General features: G+C 43.1%; 1 protein-coding gene across 1 annotated transcript in view; it reads left to right on the forward strand.

The window, feature by feature from the left end:
- PLXDC2 (plexin domain containing 2) overlaps window positions 1–23476 on the forward strand; it is a 1961518-nt gene that overhangs the window by 262541 nt on the left and 1675501 nt on the right. The gene's annotated exons all lie outside the window — the stretch shown is intronic.

The following is a 23476-nucleotide window of genomic DNA, read 5'->3' on the forward strand; positions in this document are numbered from 1 at the left end:
CCTGCCAAGCAGTTGTATGCTCAGAATCTCCATTGGCAACAAGAGCATAGTCCATAATTGTTGGGTCATGCAAGACGTCACTGCCGCCTTTTACTTAGGCAGTGACATTCTCAATCGCTTTGCCATTAGTTTGGACCTAATAAACTTCAAAGCTTGGTCCCGATTAGCGGATAATCCCATTTGATGATCCAGAAAAAAGCATTTAGGTCAGCTCAATTGCTACCTTATGCAGTTGAAATTCAGATCAAAGAGGAAGTCACCATCCCAGAAACGACCCGACAATTCTCCCTGGAAGTGAAAGTTAAAAGAGGACAAAAAATGAAAAACCCTGATGCTTACATACATCTAAACGCTTCTCTCCAACAGCAAGGGTTGGGGGTAAACCCAACTCCATTAGTCAACATAGAACATGACACCATTCTAATAGAGGTGGATAACAGCGACTTAAAGAGTATTACTCTAGCCGCAGGCACCATTATTGGAATGGCGGTTGATGACCGACATTTTTCCATCGATTTAGGAAATGAACTGTTAGGACCAATCCCCAAGGACTGTTTTGACAGTGACAGTGATGACAATACAACACGAGACAGGATTTTTACCCGGCATGGGGGGAACTTCCTGGTGTACACTTCCTGCCCCTATGGTAAGGAAGATGTGACTTGTGACTTCAGGAGGGATGAGGTGATTTTCCAGGTCCATGAGGGTTGCCTTTCCCACCTGAGGCCTCCAGTCCAAATCAGCAGTCTGACCAGGGACTTCTCCACCCAGCTGGAGGAGGCCGCTGAGATAGCCAAACCAGAAGTCTTTCCAGGCTTCAGGCAGATGGTGGAAGAGAGGGTCAACCTAGCTGATGCCTGCGTGACTCTGGAACAGAAGCAAAAGTTGAAACAAGTGTTCTTGGATTTCCAAGATCTCTTCGCGGTAGACTCATATGACTGTGGTCGCACCGACATCCACACAACAACAATCCCCACGGACCCTGGCATGACTCCAGTGTTTGTGAAGCAATATCTCTTGCCTCTCGCATCAATGGAGTCCCTTACTGAAATAATTAAGAACCTTGAGTCCCGGGGAATAATCCGTCCAGTTCACAGCACCTTCAATAACCCGGTGCTGGGAATATTGAAGCCAAACGGCCAGTGGAGACTCTGCGCCGACCTCAGGGAGCTCAACAAACAGGTCCATACTTCCCGATGGCCTCTGCCCTACATTGACCAAGGGCTGGCCCAGATCCAGGGGTCACAGGTATTCACTGCAATAGACCTGACCAATGGATACTGGACTGTGCCTGTCAGTAGGGAGGACCAATACAAGCTGGCTTTTACCTTTGGGGGCCAGCAGTACACATGGACCCGGACTCCCTTCGGATACCTCAACTCCGGCAATGAATTCAACATTTTCCTACACAAGGCCATGCCCGACCTGGGTGCGAGGGGTAACCTGGCTTATGTAGATGATGTCCTCATCAAAAGTTCATCTGTGGAGGAACACATAGCGGAGAACCGTTATGTTCTGACACAGTTGAGGGCCGCCGGAGCAAAACTTTCCCTCCAGAAAGCACAGTGGTGTAGAACCAGTGTTAATTTCTTGGGGCATGAGATTACTCCTCAGGGTCTCTGTCCCCAAGAAAAGAAAGTGGAAGCACTCCAGAAACTGAAAGACCCCACAACTCTGCGGAAACTAAGGACCCTCCTTGGACTGACTAATTACAGCAGAAAGTTCATTGAGGGCTACGCAGAGATCACCAGACCCCTGATTCATCTCCTGAAGGGGGGGGCAAGTGGGAATGGGGTCCAGAACAAGCCGAGGCAGTAAGACAACTCAAAAGAAGCCTCTCACAAGCGCCCTGCCTAGCTTACCCTGTCAGAAACAAGGAGTTCTTCCTGGAGACAGGGTTCTCTAACACGTGCTTGACAGCAGTATTATACCAAAAGCATGACAAGGTCAATAAAGTAATCTCCTATGCGAGCAAAATTCAACGATTGTGAGAAGGCACTCCTAGCAACGGTGTGGGCATTGAACAATTACCGCCCGTTTATCCAGGGGGAACACATCATAGTGGAGACTCCACAACAGCCTCTGCAATATCTCCAAAGTGACAGAATCCGGGCCGGAAATGTGAGTAATTCCCAAATTAATTCCTGGATTCTGTCAATGCAAGGCTTTCCTGTGGAGGTCAGATATGGCCAAAACAAGAGTCCCCTCGCGCAAGGTCTGGCTGACTTGCATGATTGTGCCAGAGAAAACTGTCTCGAGGACGAAAGTCTAAAAATCAAGGACAACATGGAGGCATACCTTAATTCCCCACACAAAGTCTTTGAAGAAGACAAGTGTGAGGGAATGGCCACTGTCTATGTGGATGGATGCTCTTACCATGTTGACAACGACGGGGAGAAAGAACTGGTGGCTGGCGGAGGGAATGCATGGGTGAAGGAGCTCCCAGAACCCTCCGCTGGATACAATATTGGTCCCCGAAGTAGTCAGGTGGCAGAATTGATGGCTGTGCATCAGGCCATCCTCACTGCTGTCCAGCATCAACTCCACGAACTGGTCATAATCACAGATTCGGATTATGTACGGAACGGGTTCGTGGAGCACCTGGTTAACTGGAAAACCAGAGGCATGTTATGTGCTAATAACAAACCCTTGAAACATGGGAAGTTAATCCAAAACATTGATGATCTGGTCACATCGAATGGGATGACCTTCTACTGGAAAAAGATCAAGGGTCATTCCAAAATAGAGGGACCAGACAAAACTGGAAATAACTTAGCTGATCAGTTGGCCAAAACCGGGGCCATCCAAGGGGATCTAATCGAAATAGAGTCCCTGTTGGGGGAAATCCAGGTCACTGCTATCACTAGGTCCCAGACAAATGCTCACAATGATCTTTCAACTGCCCAATAGAGCAAGGAGACCCCTGATGCTGATTTGATTACAGCTCAGAAGGGGGATCCAATTATTGGTAAGTTTTACCAACACCTTGAGGACCCTGAGAACTTTCCCCTGACGGATACCGATTGCATTGGGAAAGAGGACCTAAGAGTGTTGATGAAATGTCCAAAAATGTTCCGAATCCGAGACAGTTTGTTGGTAAGGAAATCCCAAGCTGGCCATGATCAGTGGGTGGTTCCTACCTCATTCCGAAGCCTGATGTTAAGTCACGCCCATGATGCGGCCACCGCCGGTCATAGGGGGTTTCACACAACACTGGAAATCTTAAGAGAGGTTGCATACTGGCCACACATGGAGCAGCACCTCGACCAATACTTGAAGGGGTGTCTTGTGTGTGCACAATTTCAGCCATCATCCCTCACACACCGTGCGCCTCTCCAAAAGAGGGGGATGACACTGCCATGGTCAGATTTGCAAATCGACTTTGTAGGCCCTGTGATTCGCTCGTCTAGAGGAAACAAGTACATGTTGACTGTTACATGCTTGTTTACCAAGTGGGTGGAATGTCTCCCAGCCCCAAATTGCAAGGCAGAAACTGCAGCTGCCCTGATGATTAACCACATCTTTTCTCGTTTTGGTCTACCTCAAAGGATTGAGTCAGACAGAGGTAGCCACTTCACCAGTGAAGTAATGACAAAGATGTGGGAGATAATGGGGGTTAAAAGGAAGCTACACATTGTTTACAGGTCAGCTTCTTCTGGAGCAGTGGAGAGATACAACCGAACCATTGTGAGCATATTAAAGAAGTTTGTGGCAGATTCTGGGCCAAGTTGGGATATCTGATTACCTCTGGTCCGAATGGCCATCAGATCTACCCCTTCATCTGCAACCAAAATGTCACCATTTGAGTTGATGACTGGACGCAAGATGGTGCTTCCCCAGCATTTGCTCTACAGAACCCAAGAGCAAACGTTGATAAATGCCTCCACAACTCATGAGTATGTGGAGAAATTAAGGAAATACCTTCAACATGCTTTTGCCTATGCTCAGAGGAATCTAGAAAGATCAGCCGAGAGTATGAAGACCCACTATGACCTGAAAACTTCCAGGAAGGAATATCAGGTGGGGGACCGGGTCTATTTATACAACTTCCAAAGAAACCAGGCAAGACAGCGCACATTTTTGCCTACATGGAAGGGACCCTTTGAGATTATAGACAAGATCTCCCCTGTGGCCTACAAGATCCGCATCCCCAAAGGCGGTTTGGCAGAGGGGGAAGACAAGTGGGTCCACATAAACCAGTTTAAGTGTTGCCATCCCAGGCACACTTTGCAGCAACTGGAGGAGTCCTCTGTAATCCCAGAGGGTACCACTCCAGAGTAATTCAATTCCAACCCTAAAATATCCTACATATAGCCTATCAAATTCTGTGTTTCTCAAGTTTATGTGTTCCTGTCGCTTAATTTAAAAAAAATGCGCATGTTCATATCTGTTGAGTTCTAAAATATATATGCCACCCCACTATATCAATGGTGGGGGAGAAATGTCCATGAATAGGTATTGCCGCTTTTCCTTTGTCGTCCTAGGAGAAAGAAAACCTGGAGACTGGCCAAGGAGGATGATCCGGAGACCGGGAGCAGAACCCAAGGGGCCCAGGGTACCGCCCAATATTCCCATCAGGACCGGCGAGGAGAACCGATCGATCAGTACCGGATGGAGGAAAAGATGCTGAACTGTGCCATTTGCAGAATTGGAAGAAGATTATGCGGACATACCAGTGCGTGGGTCAAAACCTTCTGTGCACCCGACTCCCCATCGACTCAAATTCAAAGTGCAGTCGCGTGGGGGGGCCTGGTTGGGTGTGCTGACCCACGTTTGAGCCATCATGCTGCAACATTTGGTGCTGTGGGCTTAGAAAATCCAAGATGGCCAAAAAGCCCACATGTGCGCCAGAATCCAGGAGAACCACGCAGTTTGTGCGTACACCAAAATGGCTGCCTAACTTGCCACCCACCAGTGCGAGCATGATGGGCCAGGGTGCCAGGAGTGGAATGGGTGCCAAAGGTGAAACAGCAGCGCCTGTTAGCTCAAAAACGCTTTAAAATTACCTTTGGTTTCTCTGAATGCCAGCTCAAAATGCCTATTTTCAAACATTGCAACACATCCAAAAATCTCACTGAACACCAGCGGACATCTGGCAGAATGAAGTATGTGTGCATACAAAATCTGGGAAGATGAAGAGCCGAAAAACAATGTTCATAACAAAACTGGCTAAGCTATGCATGTCAGCAGCCCAACTGAAACTGGATTAAAACCACCAAAATCGAAATGTTTAAATTAACTGAGTGACCTACTTTTGAGTGTCACATAGTTTGTAACTGTTAAAATGTCATAGTTTTGAACTTAGAAACAGCATTCTAGATGCATATGTAAAATTTGTATTGACTTAAACTGGGGAACAAAAAGTGACATTTTAGCTGAAACCTGGCTTAATGAAACTGAATTCTGCCTGACATCTACCCCCACAGGAGTTAAAACCTGCTCAGCCACTCTTCCCCTTGCCAAAAGGAGTTGTCACCTCTCTGATTAGATTAGGGGTGGAGCATCTGGGGACTACAGGGAGGTGAACAAAGGCCTGTCCTGGACTCAGGCAAATGTTATATAGGGGGCGTCGTAAAAGTGGCTTCCTCTTGGGAGAAGTGGGAGGAGAAGTGCCTCTGGGAGCCACCCGAGCTGGAGGCGGGGACAGGCAGAAGCTTCCCCCATGTGCTTTGGAACCTAAACCACACCCATCTGGGCCAGAGCATAATTTTAAAAAGATAGATAACTCAAAGTGCGGACTTGTCAGAATTATATAAGTAATATCATTATTTTGTGATTTTTCTGTGAACATTTTGAGATGCGTTAGGACCCTGTGGTGTATTCTGGGGGGTTGCTAGCGGAAAATAGGCTCTCACTCCAAATGTCTGCATGTTAAAAATCTGACACTTCATCAATTCATGTCCATACTCCTTGCGCACATGTGTGTAAATTTGGGTAAATGTCCGATATTGCAAAACCAGTTAAAAAGCGCAAAATGTTGTCATTTTTGAATGCAAGCCCCCAGGAAGAGCAGAGTTTGAACAGAGTATACCTCATGTGATATGTGATGGGTGCATGTAATTTTAAACAACTGCGTATCTGTGCAATATGTATTTGGGTCAAATATAGATTTGTGTGGAATTTGACAGGGGAGTGTCCTTTCTGCAGGCCATAAAACAGCATCACCATGACTCACATTTCCTTTCCCCTATCAAGGAAGAGGGAAAAGCTTGACCAATGATCATTTGAGAGAGGGGCTGGCTTAGTGATGCTGCGCACACACCCACTTTCAAAAGACATAAAAAGATCCACTGGAAGCTAGAGAGGACATTCAAATCCAGTTGCTGCGGAGCGTTTTGCCGGACCACACAACATCCAGAAGATACCAGTTCCAGACTGACTCCAGCTACATACTCCAGAACCTAGAACTTATACTTTAGAACCTAAATCAGAGGCCTAAAACCACAAGCTGAGTTCTCTGCAGCAGGCCTCAAATCATTGCAAGCTACTCACAGCCGGGCGAGCTGCTTGAATCCCTTGCCAAGAACTTTTGCCAGGACCAGTGCAGAGATCCAGGAGCCGTGCAGAGACCGCTGTATTCAGACAGACCAGACCAGTGCCAGACCAGACCGTGCAGAACCGCAGACCCAGAGACCAGATCGCTGTGAAGTGCCGCTAGCCTGATTGATCAGATCCGTGACGAGGTCCAGTCCTTCCAAAATATATTGTGAGTACTTAGGTCAGATTGTGACAGAAATAAGCTCTTAGTTTAAAATAATTTAGTCCAAACTATTTTAATCTAACCAGAACTGCCTCCTAGAAGTTGTCACTTGTCATTTTGTAAAGCTGCACCACTGTCGCTTGTCAATTCTGAAGCTGGAAGCTGTCACCTGTCATTTTGAGTTTACTTTAAATCCGAAAAACAACCTTTACAAAATCGTTCATATTTCTGGAACCGTTTGGGCTACGAACTTGGTTTAACTTTCCTCTGAAAGCTTAGAAAGTACTCCTAGAACCGACTTCCTACTTATATATACTTTTTCCGTAATCACGATTCACGCACTCGCAAATTTTACCGCGATTTGCGATTTGGTTAAAAATCCAGCCACGTGTAACCATCAGCGGTCATTTCTTTCCTTGCTAAAAATGTGTTTGCCTCTTAATCACCATCTCTGAATCATTGCTAAAGTGAGCCTGAACTCATCCCAAGTATCTCTCACTCACCCTGAACCTCCTAAAGGGAATTAAAAGCATTTTCAGCATATTTCTCACTTCATTGCCACCACATTCAAAGCACTTGGGCCTGTGTTTTAAAACTCATACCGGTTTTCTCTAAGCTTGCTGGGGGGGAACTGAATTTCGTATTGTATTTGATTGCATTCCTGAGAACTGTGTGCTCCTCTTTCCATCTACTTCCATGTCTTACATTGCATAGGGGAGGGCGGTGAATTGCCAGAGAAAAAGTGATTATATTATCTTTTGCTAAAATCATCTCAAGTATTTCTGTACTGCCTTTTATTCCTCATTGCTTTTCCCTTGAAATCATAAAAGTATTTTTGCTACTTGATCCATCTTATACTAATTCCTCATTGATTATAAAGAAGTGTGCTAGTGTCAGATTACCCATTGTTGATTAACATTATATTTATAAGGGCGATATCAATTATTAATTTATTATAAAAGCGTGGTATCTATATTTTGTCTTATTTCTCAAATAAACCTTTTAAACTTGCAAAACAGAACTACTTCTTGGCTCAGTGGGGTCAGGGGGATTCTAAGAGAGGGGTGTTATATAGGGGTAGTCATCCAGAACTCATGAACTGGACATAAAGATATATCAATAAGGGTTTCCATTCAGTATCCCAGACTAGGCATTGACTTAGCTGTAGCGTTGAATTGAATCTTCTTACAAGTGATGTTTGAGAGTGCCTAGTGTCCTTAGTTCACTTTTGGGACCCTAGTGACTGCTAAACCACCTGTCTGTAATATTTTCTACATGACGTATATTTTTGGTGACATTATATGTGATTTGCTGCCTTTCTTGCTACATTTACCAAAGTGCTTGCATCATCCATATTCTGCATATTGCTTGTAGTTTCCACAGCCCCCCCCTCAGGGTTTCAATAGAAGTTATTGCAAATTGGTGTGTTTATTTAAAGTATACATAGTTTTCATAGAACCTTGATTAATATTCCTTTATTTTGGACTGTAGTATTATTGCTGTTTGGATTGCTACTTTAATCACGTGCATTTATCACATTCACAACCCTCTTAATAGTATAGCAAATATAGCTTTTCACTGGCACATGTTGAAACAAAAGCTGAAGGAGGTATATTTCTTACAGTACAGTAATGAAGTAAAAACACTCCACTATAGGGGGTAATAGCTTCCCAGTTAAAGCAGCTAAACTGTGGAACTCCCTTCCACCACCCCTCAGAATGGACCTTCACTATCAGAACTTCCAAGCTAAGGTCATTTCATGGTTGAAAACGTAGGCCCCTATCATAGCCGTTTGCTTAACCCATCAGACTCTTGTTTACTGTACCTAATGATGCCCTCTTGTACATACGTATATATTCCTGATGCTATTACATGTTGTATATTTTGTTCTTTGTTGTAACCAAGTTTCGCAATCTCTTATAAATGCTGTGCACTGTTGCCTGAGGGTATGACTGCGCATCACAAATAATAAATAAACAAACAAACAAACAAACAAAAGAATCCAACAAGGTTTTGTAGCAGTATTAGTAATAGTAACTAGATGCGAAATTTTAAAGCTGGTAACAATGGGGGTCATTACGAGGTTGGAGGTAAGGGATTACCGGCACCGGTAAGGATACCGGTGCCAGTAATACCTTACCACCCTATTCCGAGGTCCATTAGCGGGTCCCTTCCTTAACACCTGGTTTACCAGGCGTTATGGAAGGGACCTGTTAGGGACTTCAGAGCTAATAACGGTACCGCAAATTGCGGTATCGTTATTTGCTCCATCCCAATTCCCATTGAGCCATATGGGGGCTCGAATGGGAATGTGGAATGGTTTCCAGAATGGGGATTTACTGGGTCCTTCAAGGTTGGAATGACCCAGTAAGTCCCTATTTCGGGAACCCGAACCCGGAATGCGGTATGGGGCTCGCCATGGTGCTAAGAGCACCATGGCTACCTCCAACCTCGTAATGACCCCCAATGTGATTTTCACATGAAAATGAAGCATAACAAATAAAAAAAACCTCAAGTTTGTATTTTAATAAGGGGTAGGATACGAGGGAAAGAAATAGACAATGGATGAAGTACAATAGAAAAAGCATGGAACACAATAATTTGTTTAGGAGTTTACTGAAGACAATGAAAAAGAGCTCTGGCAAGGGTGCAAAAACACTGGCTTTCTGGATTTTTATTATTACATAAAATGATCCAGGTAATTCTATCTCCAAAAGCGGAACATGCTAACCAGATTCCCTTTTTTGTCATCCCCATGCCACAAACATACTGAAGTTGTGCCCTGCTGCATCAGCAGCCTGATCCACAGCACACCCTCTACTAATGGTGTGTAGCAGGTTTAAGGTTCACAAGATGCCCACTCGACATCCACAGCAACAGTCAAGTCTCTAGATGCATGGCCGGCTTTTAAGATATACCCCTGTACCAAAACTACGATGACCTTAAGTAACCCATGCTGGTGGTAGGTGTGGAATGTCAGAAGGACACAGACTCAGCTGTACCATGATGTTCAGTTTTTTTATTGAAATGTATGGCACAAGGCCTATCTTTTCCTATCACTATTGGAGTTCCCTGCCTATTTTATTGACTAAGGCACTCATAAGTCAGTTGGGACTATCCAAACAAATATTCTTCTATGACTGTTTCCATTACACTCTTTAATTCTTTAACTGGATTAATTTGCTTTCTCTCCACAGGTATTACCGTCTGGGTATTCTCTTGTTAATCCTTGTTTCATGTCTGTGATTCTTAACTTGTGCTTTTATAGCTTCCTCATATGCTTGATGTAATGTGATGCAATTGCCAATGATCTCTATGCTCTTTTCCACAACCTGCTTCCTCTTCAAACTCATGTTGACTTTGTACAGGATGTCAAGTTATCTTCCCCTTTTCCCAGGGTAACTTCATCTTGTCTACTTTCATTATGGTATGTAATCATTAAACAGTTTGTTTTAACAGTTATTATACTTGGGTTCTCTTTTTTTCCAATTCAACTATATTTCAGTTTATGGTCTGGCACGAGTTTACTGGTTGCAATAATGATTCTTTAGGGTCTTCCCAGCTTAAGTTCTCCCTGTTACCTTCCTGATGGGAGGAGAATGTCAGTTGGAGCCTCTTTCAGTGTAGACCATTGTTCGATGCACAGATAGACAATGTCTCTCCTTCTCCGGTGTCTCTCTCCTTCTGGTTTCCCATTTCATCATGGTAATGCAGCTGTTCAGCGTTTAACCGTATTGACTTTGGGTTCCAGTTGTCATGGTATCCGCAATGTTTCCTCGAAACTTATCCCACCAAGGATTCCTCTCCCTGGTCTCGCCACCACCTTCAGAACGGCTCTGGCCCTTGGGTGTCCCGGGCTCTTTGCTTGCCCTCACTTCAGTGTAATGCTTTTCAAAGCTGGGCAAGTTTGAAACTCTTGGGCTCTGGCTTATCTTTCTCTTGTTCACTGTGCACAGCTTGGGGAACTGCCCAGCTGGTGTACAGGTCTTTCTCTCTCTCTCTCTCTTTCTCTCTCTCTCTCTCTCTCTCTCTCTCTCTCTCTCTCTCTCTCTCACTCTCACTCTCTGGTTCATGTTTCACAGCTAGAGAATTTTACCAACTGACGTGAGTGTGTTCGTCTCTCAATAGACTTATGTTCATCCACCTCTTTGGGGATTGGCTCTTAGATTTTAAAGTGATATGCCTTTTTCTTTCTGATAATGATATCCGTTCTGATTCTCTTCATGACAGTATGGGTGCTTCATATTTTCTGGTAAAGCGGCTCTAATGAAGCTATAATTGACAATTTGAACTCTATTATAAAATGTTTTATGGGTTGTATTTAGAGGATTTTGATTGGTTTATATATTGTGTTATCTGGTAACTATTATATGTATGCTTCGATAATGGTGAAAGCCAAATAAAAATGTACTTTCTCCTCCCTTTGGGGCGAAGATAAGATGGCTATTTTCCCCAACGTGTTGTTTGCAAAAAACAGTTCCACAGGTGCTTGCATTCCCTTTACTGTGCATCACGAATGAGCATAGAAAATGTTAGTGAAATTCCTATTTTCATCACACTCGAAATCTTTGAAATATTATTAGTAAGAACTGGATATTGACAAAATGGGGATTTCAGCAAGCAAGATCTGTGTCTCTCGCAAGCAAGATCTGTGTCTCTCGCAAGCAAGATCTGTGTCTCTCGCAAGCAAGATCTGTTTCTCTCGCAAGGAGAACATTAAAAAAAGAACATTGTTACATGTTAAGACATTTAGCTCATTGAAAAGTCACCTGTGAGTACATATAACGTAGCGAGTTGTTAATTAAACAACGTTCAAGCGCAATGATTTTCAAAAAATGGGCAAATGGAAGTTGGAAGAACAATACATCGTCTGTGTGGAACAAATCTTCCATCTAAGAGACTCGTTTCCTGAAGACTGCTGTTACTGAATCCCATAAAATGTCGGATATGTCACCCTCTATACTTACACATGAGCATTTGAAAAAAATAGAACATTTTAGAGTTGCTGTATTCCTTTTATTTACAATTCCACATATTATGTTTAATACACCACAAGGTTGCCTGTGATATGTCTTATAATGCTTTCTAAATAGTTGACAACTACTTTATCTTCCATAGCCAGCGACAGGCGATGATGACCTTCATGTCAAATAGAATAGATAATCCTATATCTGATAGATATGACAGCTATATTCATTCTAATACCTGCCATGCTTATATGGGCTTGCAATATGCGTGCATTTATTCTTGGCGTTTGAAGATCAAGTAGCAAGAACCACAATCCTTATTCTGCTCTAAATGTGAATTAGCCAATGAAAACATAGAAATACAATCTTACACGCATAGCTTCAAACTCTTTAGAAATCCACCACGATGACTAATTATAATTATATTTTAGAATTTTTTATGGGGTGGTTTATCAAATTTAATATGTACAAGAGCGTTTGAGTCAGAATGAAAAGTCCCTTTTAAACCCACAAAGTAGTTCACATTGCAAATGATATTTAAAGCAATTATGTAGGCCGCCCACAATGCAGAACTGCTTCAGGAAAAAGTGAGTCTGATTGACATCTCTTTGTACAAGTCTGACGAAACGCACATTCATTGAAGAAAAGCTGAGTTAATGTGCAGTACTTTCATGATTGCAGGTGCATACTGTCGGACTTTAAGTGGTACGTGTCTGCCTTCTTTAGCACGAGGCCCAAATGCATTCTCAGGAAAGCAATGCCTCATCTCAAAAGAGTGTCTGTGGAAGATGGAGTGCCCGAAGTTGATTTTTAATGAAATGCAACATGGGATGTTTGCTTTGAACAATTAGGCGTATTTCTATACAATTGATTCAAGGATTGTTTATTTGATGCTTTGCTTCTTTACCTATAATGCTGCATATGATCTGTTAGATTACTCATTCGAATGTATTCACTTTAAAAAAATATATATATATTTTGCTTACAGAAACAGCCAAACTTACATTTTGTGATGCAATCTCGGTCACTTTTTAGTATTAGGTCAAAAGACCTTCTAAAAAACGAAAAAAATATCGATTTAGAAGGACGTCTCTGTGACCGCATAGAGCAGTCTTTCTAAAAAGAACTGTCACGCCCCTGTCGCACAGGGGCTCACAGGAGCAGGATTGCCGAGTAAGTGAATGTGGGGCTGTGTGTGTCTCTGTGTATGTATGTGTGTATGTTTGTGTGTGTGCGTGTTCATGTGTGTAGTAAGTGTGTGTTGTGCTGGGAAGGGGTGGTGCATGGGAAAAAAGGGAGATTCAGGGGGTTAAAACCCCCAATTAGGAAAACAAGTAGCGGGAGAGGATGGGGATGGGGAACGGATCACCTTGCAAGGGGGGGTGGGAATATGTCAGATATATTGGCATTTTAAAGGCGAAACAAAACAAAACAAAAGAAATCTGATCTTTTTCATGTTCAGTCTTTAAAATAATGCAGAAATATGACTTAGAACCCATTTGTTATGTATTTACTTTCCCCCATTTGTAATGTATTGCAAAGTAATGTAATGTAATCCGTCATTTGTATAGCACCTTTTCCCATTGGTATGGCCTCAAAGTGCTGTAGGTGAACACCCTTGGGGGACCGAAGTCCAAGGTATGGAAAATTATGCAGAGGAGTTTCGAATGTGTGTGTGCATTTTAGCCAATACAACTGTTGGTAGGGGTGTTAGTTCCCATGTTCAGCTGGCATGTGGATGGTTGCTGTGGGGTAATCTGGGGAGTATATGAGTGCAGGAGACTCATTATGTGTCTAGTTAGACCACATTTTTGTCATGGGGCATAGCTGCATTCTTATAGCAGAGGTGTTTTGTGATATTCCTTCAAGTAGTGTATAATAGCAGCTGCATGCGGTGGGTGGTCGTCCCGTCGACTATCTTCCATTAGCGTGGAGTGTGATATGTACTTGTGTGTCCTTGCAGGTTTCTTGGTTCAGGGTTTGGGGTGGATCCCCCTTTTCTTATCAATTTGAAGGGAGGGCTCACAAGGAGGAGTGTAGTGCCTGATTGCAGGTTCATATTGGGTTGGTAATGGGTGGTTTTCTTTTGAAGGTCATCTTGTCCTGTCTTGTGAAAGACATGGTGGGTGATGCACATGGCTTTGAAAGTGGCTCGTCACCTGACAGGGACCCAGTGGAGGACACGAAGGGTGGGTGTGATGTGTTCTCTGGGACCAAGGTCCAGGAGGAGCCTGGCTGCTGTGTTTTGGACCTGTTGGAGCTTTCTGAGTTGATATGCAGCGGTGCCCAGGTAAAGGGAATTCACTTAGTCTAAGTGGGAGAGGATGATGGCAAGCCCAGATACTCTGGAGTCTAGACGGGGACACCCAAGGGTTCCCACCAAAGGCAACATCCACACACAGGCCCCCCTCCAAGAATGGTAGAAGAAGGGATGACAAAGAACAACCTCGCTAGTATTGTCAAAAAAAGAAGGAAGGCCCCAAGTAAGTACTTGGGTCCCCCTATTGTGTACTACCAAGTCTATGGACATAGCCTGCAGTAGAAAAATGCACAATAGTAGAGAGAACATGTCTACTGCCACCAGCCATAACTAAGAGTTTATCTATGTGACTAAAAGGTTACAGGAGTAGAGATAAGGGGTATACTAGGTATCCCTTTGGCAATCCAATCGCTCAGACTATAAAGTTTTAGGAGAGATACTAAGTATTTCTCTATCATTAAGAACTGTAGTTACTCTTGGAAAAAGACAAATAATCTCAAAGGAGGACCATAAGGGTTCTAAGCAACACTGCTCATAAGGAGCTGCGTGCTGCAATAGTAAAATACTGATGCCTTTAAAAGTCATGGAGGAAAATAGACTCCATAGGACAGGTAAAATACAAACAATACATTTCCAAAAGACAGAGCAAATACATATGAATTAATTGAAAAAGGCTCCACTCATTCAGGATTTCAGAAACAGGTCCAGAAGTCCAGAAAAAGGTGCTGCGGATCTCACTAGGAGAGGGGATGAAGGGGATGAAGCACGGAAATTATAAATCTTCCTAACATATTTCCTACTTTAGTACACCCTCATTAACTGCCTCACCATTTGTTATCTCTTCTGTGCTATTGGACAGGTACACTTTGTTGGAATGCTTCCACTATCTGTAAATGTGTAATTCTAATTCATTTCTGACATCAAAATTGACATCACTGTCCTTCAAATAACTACAAATTCAGTATTCTCATTCTGTAGACTGGCCTCTTAAACCATTTGAAGATGGGAGTATATGTTGTGAATTTCCTTGGCATGGATCTCATACTCGTGTTGATGGACTTCATGACCTCCAGCATGTGTGACACTCCATGTTGAGTACCAGTGTGGTGGATGAAACTTTGGATGAAACTTTGTCATTCTGAACTAAATTCCTACTAGGTAAGCACATTGGCTCTTCATCCACTATTCCACATGGGCTTCCCATATATTCTGCTTTTTCCCGGTGGCTCAGATTCTCCATGTTAAACCCATGTCAGAAGTTGAGGGGGGTCAAAGCAGCTGTTGGAGCCTGTATTGTGGTCAAGTTATCTTCCCCTTTTCCCAGGGTAACTTCATCTCGTCTACTTTCATTATGGTATGTAATCATTAAACAGTTTGTTTTAACAGTTATTATACTTGGGTTCTCTTTTTTTCCAATTCAACTATATTTCAGTTTATGGTCTGGCACGAGTTAACTGGTTGCAATAATGATTCTTTAGGGTCTTCCCAGCTTCAAGTTCTCCCTGTTACCTTCCTGATGGGAGGAGAATGTCAGTTGGAGCCTCCTTCAGTGTAGACCATTGTTCGATGCACAGATAGACAATGTCTCTCCTTCTCCGGTGTCTCTCTCCTTCTGGTTTCCCATTTCATCATGGTAATGCAGCTGTTCAGCGTTTAACGGTATTGACTTTGGGTTCCAGTTGTCATGGTATCCGCAATGTTGCCTCGAAACTTATCCCACCAAGGATTCCTCTCCCTGGTCTCGCCACCACCTTCAGAACGGCTCCGGCCCTTGGGTGTCCCGGTCTCTTTGCTTGCCCTCACTTCAGTGTAATGCTTTTCAAAGCTGGGCAAGTTTGAAACTCTTGGGCTCTGGCTTATCTTTCTCTTGTTCACTGTGCACAGCTTGGGGAACTGCCCAGCTGGTGTACAGGTCTTTCTCTCTCTCTCTCTCTCTCTCTCTCTTTCTCTCTCTCTCTCTCTCTCTCTCTCTCTCTCTCTCTCTCACTCTCACTCTCACTCTCTGGTTCATGTTTCACAGCTAGGGACTTTTACCAACTGACGTGAGTGTGTTCGTCTCTCAATAGACTTATGTTCATCCACCTCTTTGGGGATTGGCTCTTAGATTTTAAAGTGATATGCCTTTTTCTTTCAGATAATGATATCCGTTCTGATTCTCTTCATGACAGTATGGGTGCTTCATATTTTCTGGTATTATGGCTTCCTCGTCCCAGTATAGATAACTCACAGTTCCTGGTATTATGGTTTCCTCATAACAGTATGGATATTTCCTAGGATTTACTATTGTAGCGTTATAATCACATGTAGGCCATAGTATGTACCTCTTGTGGGAGTTCCTCAAAGCAATGGGGGTCCTTGTCCGCTATGGGGAGTCTCTCCAAGTGTGGTCCCTCCATAGCATCAAAGAGAAGTGACAAGTTCCCTCGATTTGTCACACAAGGTAAACTCTAAATAAAACTATGCCTGAGCTTGGGTATAGTACATGGCACTACTTATGATCCTGTCCACCACATCACAATTGATATCGCACATGTGTCAGCTCTGCTGTGGAAAGTGATGTTTATTCTAGTCCTCCAGGTGGAGACTGCCAAATGGTAGGACACGTAAGACCATTTGTCAAAGGCAACCACACAGCATCTGCCTTTTGCGCCAACACCATGGCTGCTGTCCATAGCCGCAGAAACGATGGGCTGTCTGTTGAGTTTGGTACCAATGTGGGTGTTATGAAGGGATGCCCGTTACCCTTGTTAATTATTATCTTTTTGTCAGAGTTGAATCCCCACTCCCAGTGGGCTCTAATATTCTCACCTGTTTTAAATGGTTACAGCTAACCTGCACTTCTATATGCTGATGACATACTTTTGTTGGATCTTACACCCCAGGGCCTGGGCTTTAACCTTGGGTATGCGGCTAACTGTTTTTAGACTCATGGTCTGAAGAAAATCCTGACAAAATACAAAATTGTTGTCTTCGGTAAAAATGTTAGGAAGCATGTATGGAGGATTAACAAGATTAACATTAAGGTTATGGACTTCTATAACACAACTATCTGGGGACTCTGCTTTTGAAAAATGGTAGCTGGGGACCCCATCTCGGAATATTGAAAGACAAGGTCTGTGTGGGCCTGGGGGGGACTCGGTAGATTCTATTATAAGTTTGGCAGTCGTCTGTTAGACAAATGCCTTGAGGTTATGGAGGCCAAAGTATATAATGCTGTTCTCTTTGCCTGCAAATTGCAAATTAAGGGGCCAAAGGAGGATACATGCATGTGGTCCCAGCATGCTCGGGGAAGCGCTCATGCATGAGGTCCCAGCATGCTCGGGGAAGCGCTCATGCATGTGGTCCCAGCATGCTCGGGGAAGCGCTCATGCATGTGGTCCCAGCATGCTCGGGGAAGCGCTCATGCATGTGGTCCCAGCATGCTCGGGGAAGCGCTCATGCATGTGGTCCCAGCATGCTCGGGGAAGCGCTCATGCATGTGGTCCCAGCATGCTCGGGGAAGCGCTCATGCATGTGGTCCCAGCATGCTCGGGGAAGCGCTCATGCATGTGGTCCCAGCATGCTCGGGGAAGCGCTCATGCATGTGGTCCCAGCATGCTCGGGGAAGCGCTGCGCTGCCACTGGAATTGGGAGTAGCCGGCATTAGATTCTCAGCATAGCAAACATAACTACTTTTTGCCTCAAAGCTATTTACTTCTATATCAGAGAGCTCAAATAATATAAATTCAATGGGGGAAATGAGGGCCAGTTACCGCATGTGAATTATCCGTGGCTTAAACAGTGTATAGCCTTGTATAAGATCTGGAGCCTAGATTTTATTGAGCTTAGAAATGGCAAAATAAACAAGTTGGACCTAAACAAGAGAGCCATTATGCTAAACCATGATTTTGCACTAGGGTATTTTATGAACATATGTTCTCTGAAGCACCTGGTGGCCTCTCTTCGGTTGCCTCCGATGGATAATATTATTGCCAAATTGAGGTCCCTAGAACACAGAAGAATTATTTTAATGGTGAGAGCGCGGGCCACTGAAAATCTGTTTCACTTTAGGCTGATCTGTAGCCACTTCACTGATTTAGGAGACTGTGGGTCAGGGGCCATTTTATCAATTGTAACATTACGATTACAGCGTTGGCAATGGTGCTCTTAATGTGTTGTAAAGACATTTATGTTTTAATGGACATCTGTGAATATTTCAAAGCGGCTCTAATGAAGACTTAATTGACAATTTGAACTCTATTATAACATGTTTTATGGGTTGTATTTAGAGGATTTTGATTGGTTTATATATTGTGTTATCTGGTAACTATTATATGTATGCTTCGATAATGGTGAAAGCCAAATAAAAATGTACTTTCTCCTCCCTTTGGGGCGAAGATAAAATGGCTATTTTCCCCAACGTGTTGTTTGCAAAAAACAGTTCCACAGGTGCTTGCATTCCCTTTACTGTGCATCACGAATGAGCATAGAAAATGTTAGTGAAATTCCTATTTTCATCACACTCGAAATCTTTGAAATATTATTAGTAAGAACTGGATATTGACAAAATGGGGATTTCAGCAAGCAAGATCTGTTTCTCTCGCAAGGAGAACATTAAAAAAAGAACATTGTTACATGTTAAGACATTTAGCTCATTGAAAAGTCACCTGTGAGTACATATAACGTAGCGAGTTGTTAATTAAACAACGTTCAAGCGCAATGATTTTCAAAAAATGGGCAAATGGAAGTTGGAAGAACAATACATCGTCTGTGTGGAACAAATCTTCCATCTAAGAGACTCGTTTCCTGAAGACTGCTGTTACTGAATCCCATAAAATGTCGGATATGTCACCCTCTATACTTACACATGAGCATTTGAAAAAAATAGAACATTTTAGAGTTGCTGTATTCCTTTTATTTACAATTCCACATATTATGTTTAATACACCACAAGGTTGCCTGTGATATGTCTTATAATGCTTTCTAAATAGTTGACAACTACTTTATCTTCCATAGCCAGCGACAGGCGATGATGACCTTCATGTCAAATAGAATAGATAATCCTATATCTGATAGATATGACAGCTATATTCATTCTAATACCTGCCATGCTTATATGGGCTTGCAATATGCGTGCATTTATTCTTGGCGTTTGAAGATCAAGTAGCAAGAACCACAATCCTTATTCTGCTCTAAATGTGAATTAGCCAATGAAAACATAGAAATACAATCTTACACGCATAGCTTCAAACTCTTTAGAAATCCACCACGATGACTAATTATAATTATATTTTAGAATTTTTTATGGGGTGGTTTATCAAATTTAATATGTACAAGAGCGTTTGAGTCAGAATGAAAAGTCCCTTTTAAACCCACAAAGTAGTTCACATTGCAAATGATATTTAAAGCAATTATGTAGGCCGCCCACAATGCAGAACTGCTTCAGGAAAAAGTGAGTCTGATTGACATCTCTTTGTACAAGTCTGACGAAACGCACATTCATTGAAGAAAAGCTGAGTTAATGTGCAGTACTTTCATGATTGCAGGTGCATACTGTCGGACTTTAAGTGGTACGTGTCTGCCTTCTTTAGCACGAGGCCCAAATGCATTCTCAGGAAAGCAATGCCTCATCTCAAAAGAGTGTCTGTGGAAGATGGAGTGCCCGAAGTTGATTTTTAATTAAATGCAACATGGGATGTTTGCTTTGAACAATTAGGCGTATTTCTATACAATTGATTCAAGGATTGTTTATTTGATGCTTTGCTTCTTTACCTATAATGCTGCATATGATCTGTTATATTACTCATTCGAATGTATTCACTTTAAAAAAATATATATATATTTTGCTTACAGAAACAGCCAAACTTACATTTTGTGATGCAATCTCGGTCACTTTTTAGTATTAGGTCAAAAGACCTTCTAAAAAACGAAAAAAATATCGATTTAGAAGGACGTCTCTGTGACCGCATAGAGCAGTCTTTCTAAAAAGAACTGTCACGCCCCTGTCGCACAGGGGCTCACAGGAGCAGGATTGCCGGGTAAGTGAATGTGGGGCTGTGTGTGTCTCTGTGTATGTATGTGTGTATGTTTGTGTGTGTGCGTTTTCATGTGTGTAGTAAGTGTGTGTTGTGCTGGGAAGGGGTGGTGCATGGGAAAAAAGGGAGATTCAGGGGGTTAAAACCCCCAATTAGGAAAACAAGTAGCGGGAGAGGATGGGGATGGGGAACGGATCACCTTGCAAGGGGGGGTGGGAATATGTCAGATATATTGGCATTTTAAAGGCGGAACAAAACAAAACAAAAGAAATCTGATCTTTTTCATGTTCAGTCTTTAAAATAATGCAGAAATATGACTTAGAACCCATTTGTTATGTATTTACTTTCCCCCATTTGTAATGTATTGCAAAGTAATGTAATGTAATCCGTCATTTGTATAGCACCTTTTCCCATTGGTATGGCCTCAAAGTGCTGTAGGTGAACACCCTTGGGGGACCGAAGTCCAAGGTATGGAAAATTATGCAGAGGAGTTTCGAATGTGTGTGTGCATTTTAGCCAATACAACTGTTGGTAGGGGTGTTAGTTCCCATGTTCAGCTGGCATGTGGATGGTTGCTGTGGGGTAATCTGGGGAGTATATGAGTGCAGGAGACTCATTATGTGTCTAGTTAGACCACATTTTTGTCATGGGGCATAGCTGCATTCTTATAGCAGAGGTGTTTTGTGATATTCCTTCAAGTAGTGTATAATAGCAGCTGCATGCGGTGGGTGGTCGTCCCGTCGACTATCTTCCATTAGCGTGGAGTGTGATATGTACTTGTGTGTCCTTGCAGGTTTCTTGGTTCAGGGTTTGGGGTGGATCCCCTTTTTCTTATCAATTTGAAGGGAGGGCTCACAAGGAGGAGTGTAGTGCCTGATTGCAGGTTCATATTGGGTTGGTAATGGGTGGTTTTCTTTTGAAGGTCATCTTGTCCTGTCTTGTGAAAGACATGGTGGGTGATGCACATGGCTTTGAAAGTGGCTCGTCACCTGACAGGGACCCAGTGGAGGACACAAAGGGTGGGTGTGATGTGTTCTCTGGGACCAAGGTCCAGGAGGAGCCTGGCTGCTGTGTTTTGGACCTGTTGGAGCTTTCTGAGTTGATATGCAGCGGTGCCCAGGTAAAGGGAATTCACTTGGTCTAAGTGGGAGAGGATGATGGCAAGCCCAGATACTCTGGAGTCTAGACGGGGACACCCAAGGGTTCCCACCAAAGGCAACATCCACACACAGGCCCACCTCCAAGAATGGTAGAAGAAGGGATGACAAAGAACAACCTCGCTAGTATTGTCAAAAAAAGAAGGAAGGCCCCAAGTAAGTACTTGGGTCCCCCTATTGTGTACTACCAAGTCTATGGACATAGCCTGCAGTAGAAAAATGCACAATAGTAGAGAGAACATGTCTACTGCCACCAGCCATAACTAAGAGTTTATCTATGTGACTAAAAGGTTACAGGAGTAGAGATAAGGGGTATACTAGGTATCCCTTTGGCAATCCAATCGCTCAGACTATAAAGTTTTAGGAGAGATACTAAGTATTTCTCTATCATTAAGAACTGTAGTTACTCTTGGAAAAAGACAAATAATCTCAAAGGAGGACCATAAGGGTTCTAAGCAACACTGCTCATAAGGAGCTGCGTGCTGCAATAGTAAAATACTGATGCCTTTAAAAGTCATGGAGGAAAATAGACTCCATAGGACAGGTAAAATACAAACAATACATTTCCAAAAGACAGAGCAAATACATATGAATTAATTGAAAAAGGCTCCACTCATTCAGGATTTCAGAAACAGGTCCAGAAGTCCAGAAAAAGGTGCTGCGGATCTCACTAGGAGAGGGGATGAAGGGGATGAAGCACGGAAATTATAAATCTTCCTAACATATTTCCTACTTTAGTACACCCTCATTAACTGCATCACCATTTGTTATCTCTTCTGTGCTATTGGACAGGTACACTTTGTTGGAATGCTTCCACTATCTGTAAATGTGTAATTCTGATTCATTTCTGACATCAAAATTGACATCACTGTTCTTCAAATAACTACAAATTCAGTATTCTCATTCTGTAGACTGGCCTCTTAAACCATTTGAAGATGGGAGTATATGTTGTGAATTTCCTTGGCATGGATCTCATACTCGTGTTGATGGACTTCATGACCTCCAGCATGTGTGACACTCCATGTTGAGTACCAGTGTGGTGGATGAAACGTTGGATGAAACTTTGTCATTCTGAACTAAATTCCTACTAGGTAAGCACATTGGCTCTTCATCCACTATTCCACATGGGCTTCCCATATATTCTGCTTTTTCCCGGTGGCTCAGATTCTCCATGTTAAACCCATGTCAGAAGTTGAGGGGGGTCAAAGCAGCTGTTGGAGCCTGTATTGTGGTCAAGTTATCTTCCCCTTTTCCCAGGGTAACTTCATCTCGTCTACTTTCATTATGGTATGTAATCATTAAACAGTTTGTTTTAACAGTTATTATACTTGGGTTCTCTTTTTTTCCAATTCAACTATATTTCAGTTTATGGTCTGGCACGAGTTAACTGGTTGCAATAATGATTCTTTAGGGTCTTCCCAGCTTCAAGTTCTCCCTGTTACCTTCCTGATGGGAGGAGAATGTCAGTTGGAGCCTCCTTCAGTGTAGACCATTGTTCGATGCACAGATAGACAATGTCTCTCCTTCTCCGGTGTCTCTCTCCTTCTGGTTTCCCATTTCATCATGGTAATGCAGCTGTTCAGCGTTTAACGGTATTGACTTTGGGTTCCAGTTGTCATGGTATCCGCAATGTTGCCTCGAAACTTATCCCACCAAGGATTCCTCTCCCTGGTCTCGCCACCACCTTCAGAACGGCTCCGGCCCTTGGGTGTCCCGGTCTCTTTGCTTGCCCTCACTTCAGTGTAATGCTTTTCAAAGCTGGGCAAGTTTGAAACTCTTGGGCTCTGGCTTATCTTTCTCTTGTTCACTGTGCACAGCTTGGGGAACTGCCCAGCTGGTGTACAGGTCTTTCTCTCTCTCTCTCTCTCTCTCTCTCTCTCTCTCTCTCTCTCTCTCTCTCTCTCTCTCTCTCTCTCTCTCTCTCTCTCTCTCTCTCTCTCTCTCTCACTCTCACTCTCTGGTTCATGTTTCACAGCTAGGGACTTTTACCAACTGACGTGAGTGTGTTCGTCTCTCAATAGACTTATGTTCATCCACCTCTTTGGGGATTGGCTCTTAGATTTTAAAGTGATATGCCTTTTTCTTTCAGATAATGATGTCCGTTCTGATTCTCTTCATGACAGTATGGGTGCTTCATATTTTCTGGTATTATGGCTTCCTCGTCCCAGTATAGATAACTCACAGTTCCTGGTATTATGGTTATCTCATAACAGTATGGATATTTCCTAGGATTTATTATTGTAGCGTTATAATCACACATAGGCCATAGTATGTACCTCTTGAGGGAGTTCCTCAAAGCAATGGGGGTCCTTGTCCGCTAAGGGGAGTCTCTCCAAGTGTGGTCCCTCCATAGCATCAAAGAGAAGTGACAAGTTCCC

Source organism: Ambystoma mexicanum, chromosome 2q (assembly GCF_040938575.1).
Source record: "Ambystoma mexicanum isolate Mex_15411 chromosome 2q, UKY_AmexF1_1, whole genome shotgun sequence".
NCBI lineage: Eukaryota > Metazoa > Chordata > Amphibia > Caudata > Ambystomatidae > Ambystoma > Ambystoma mexicanum.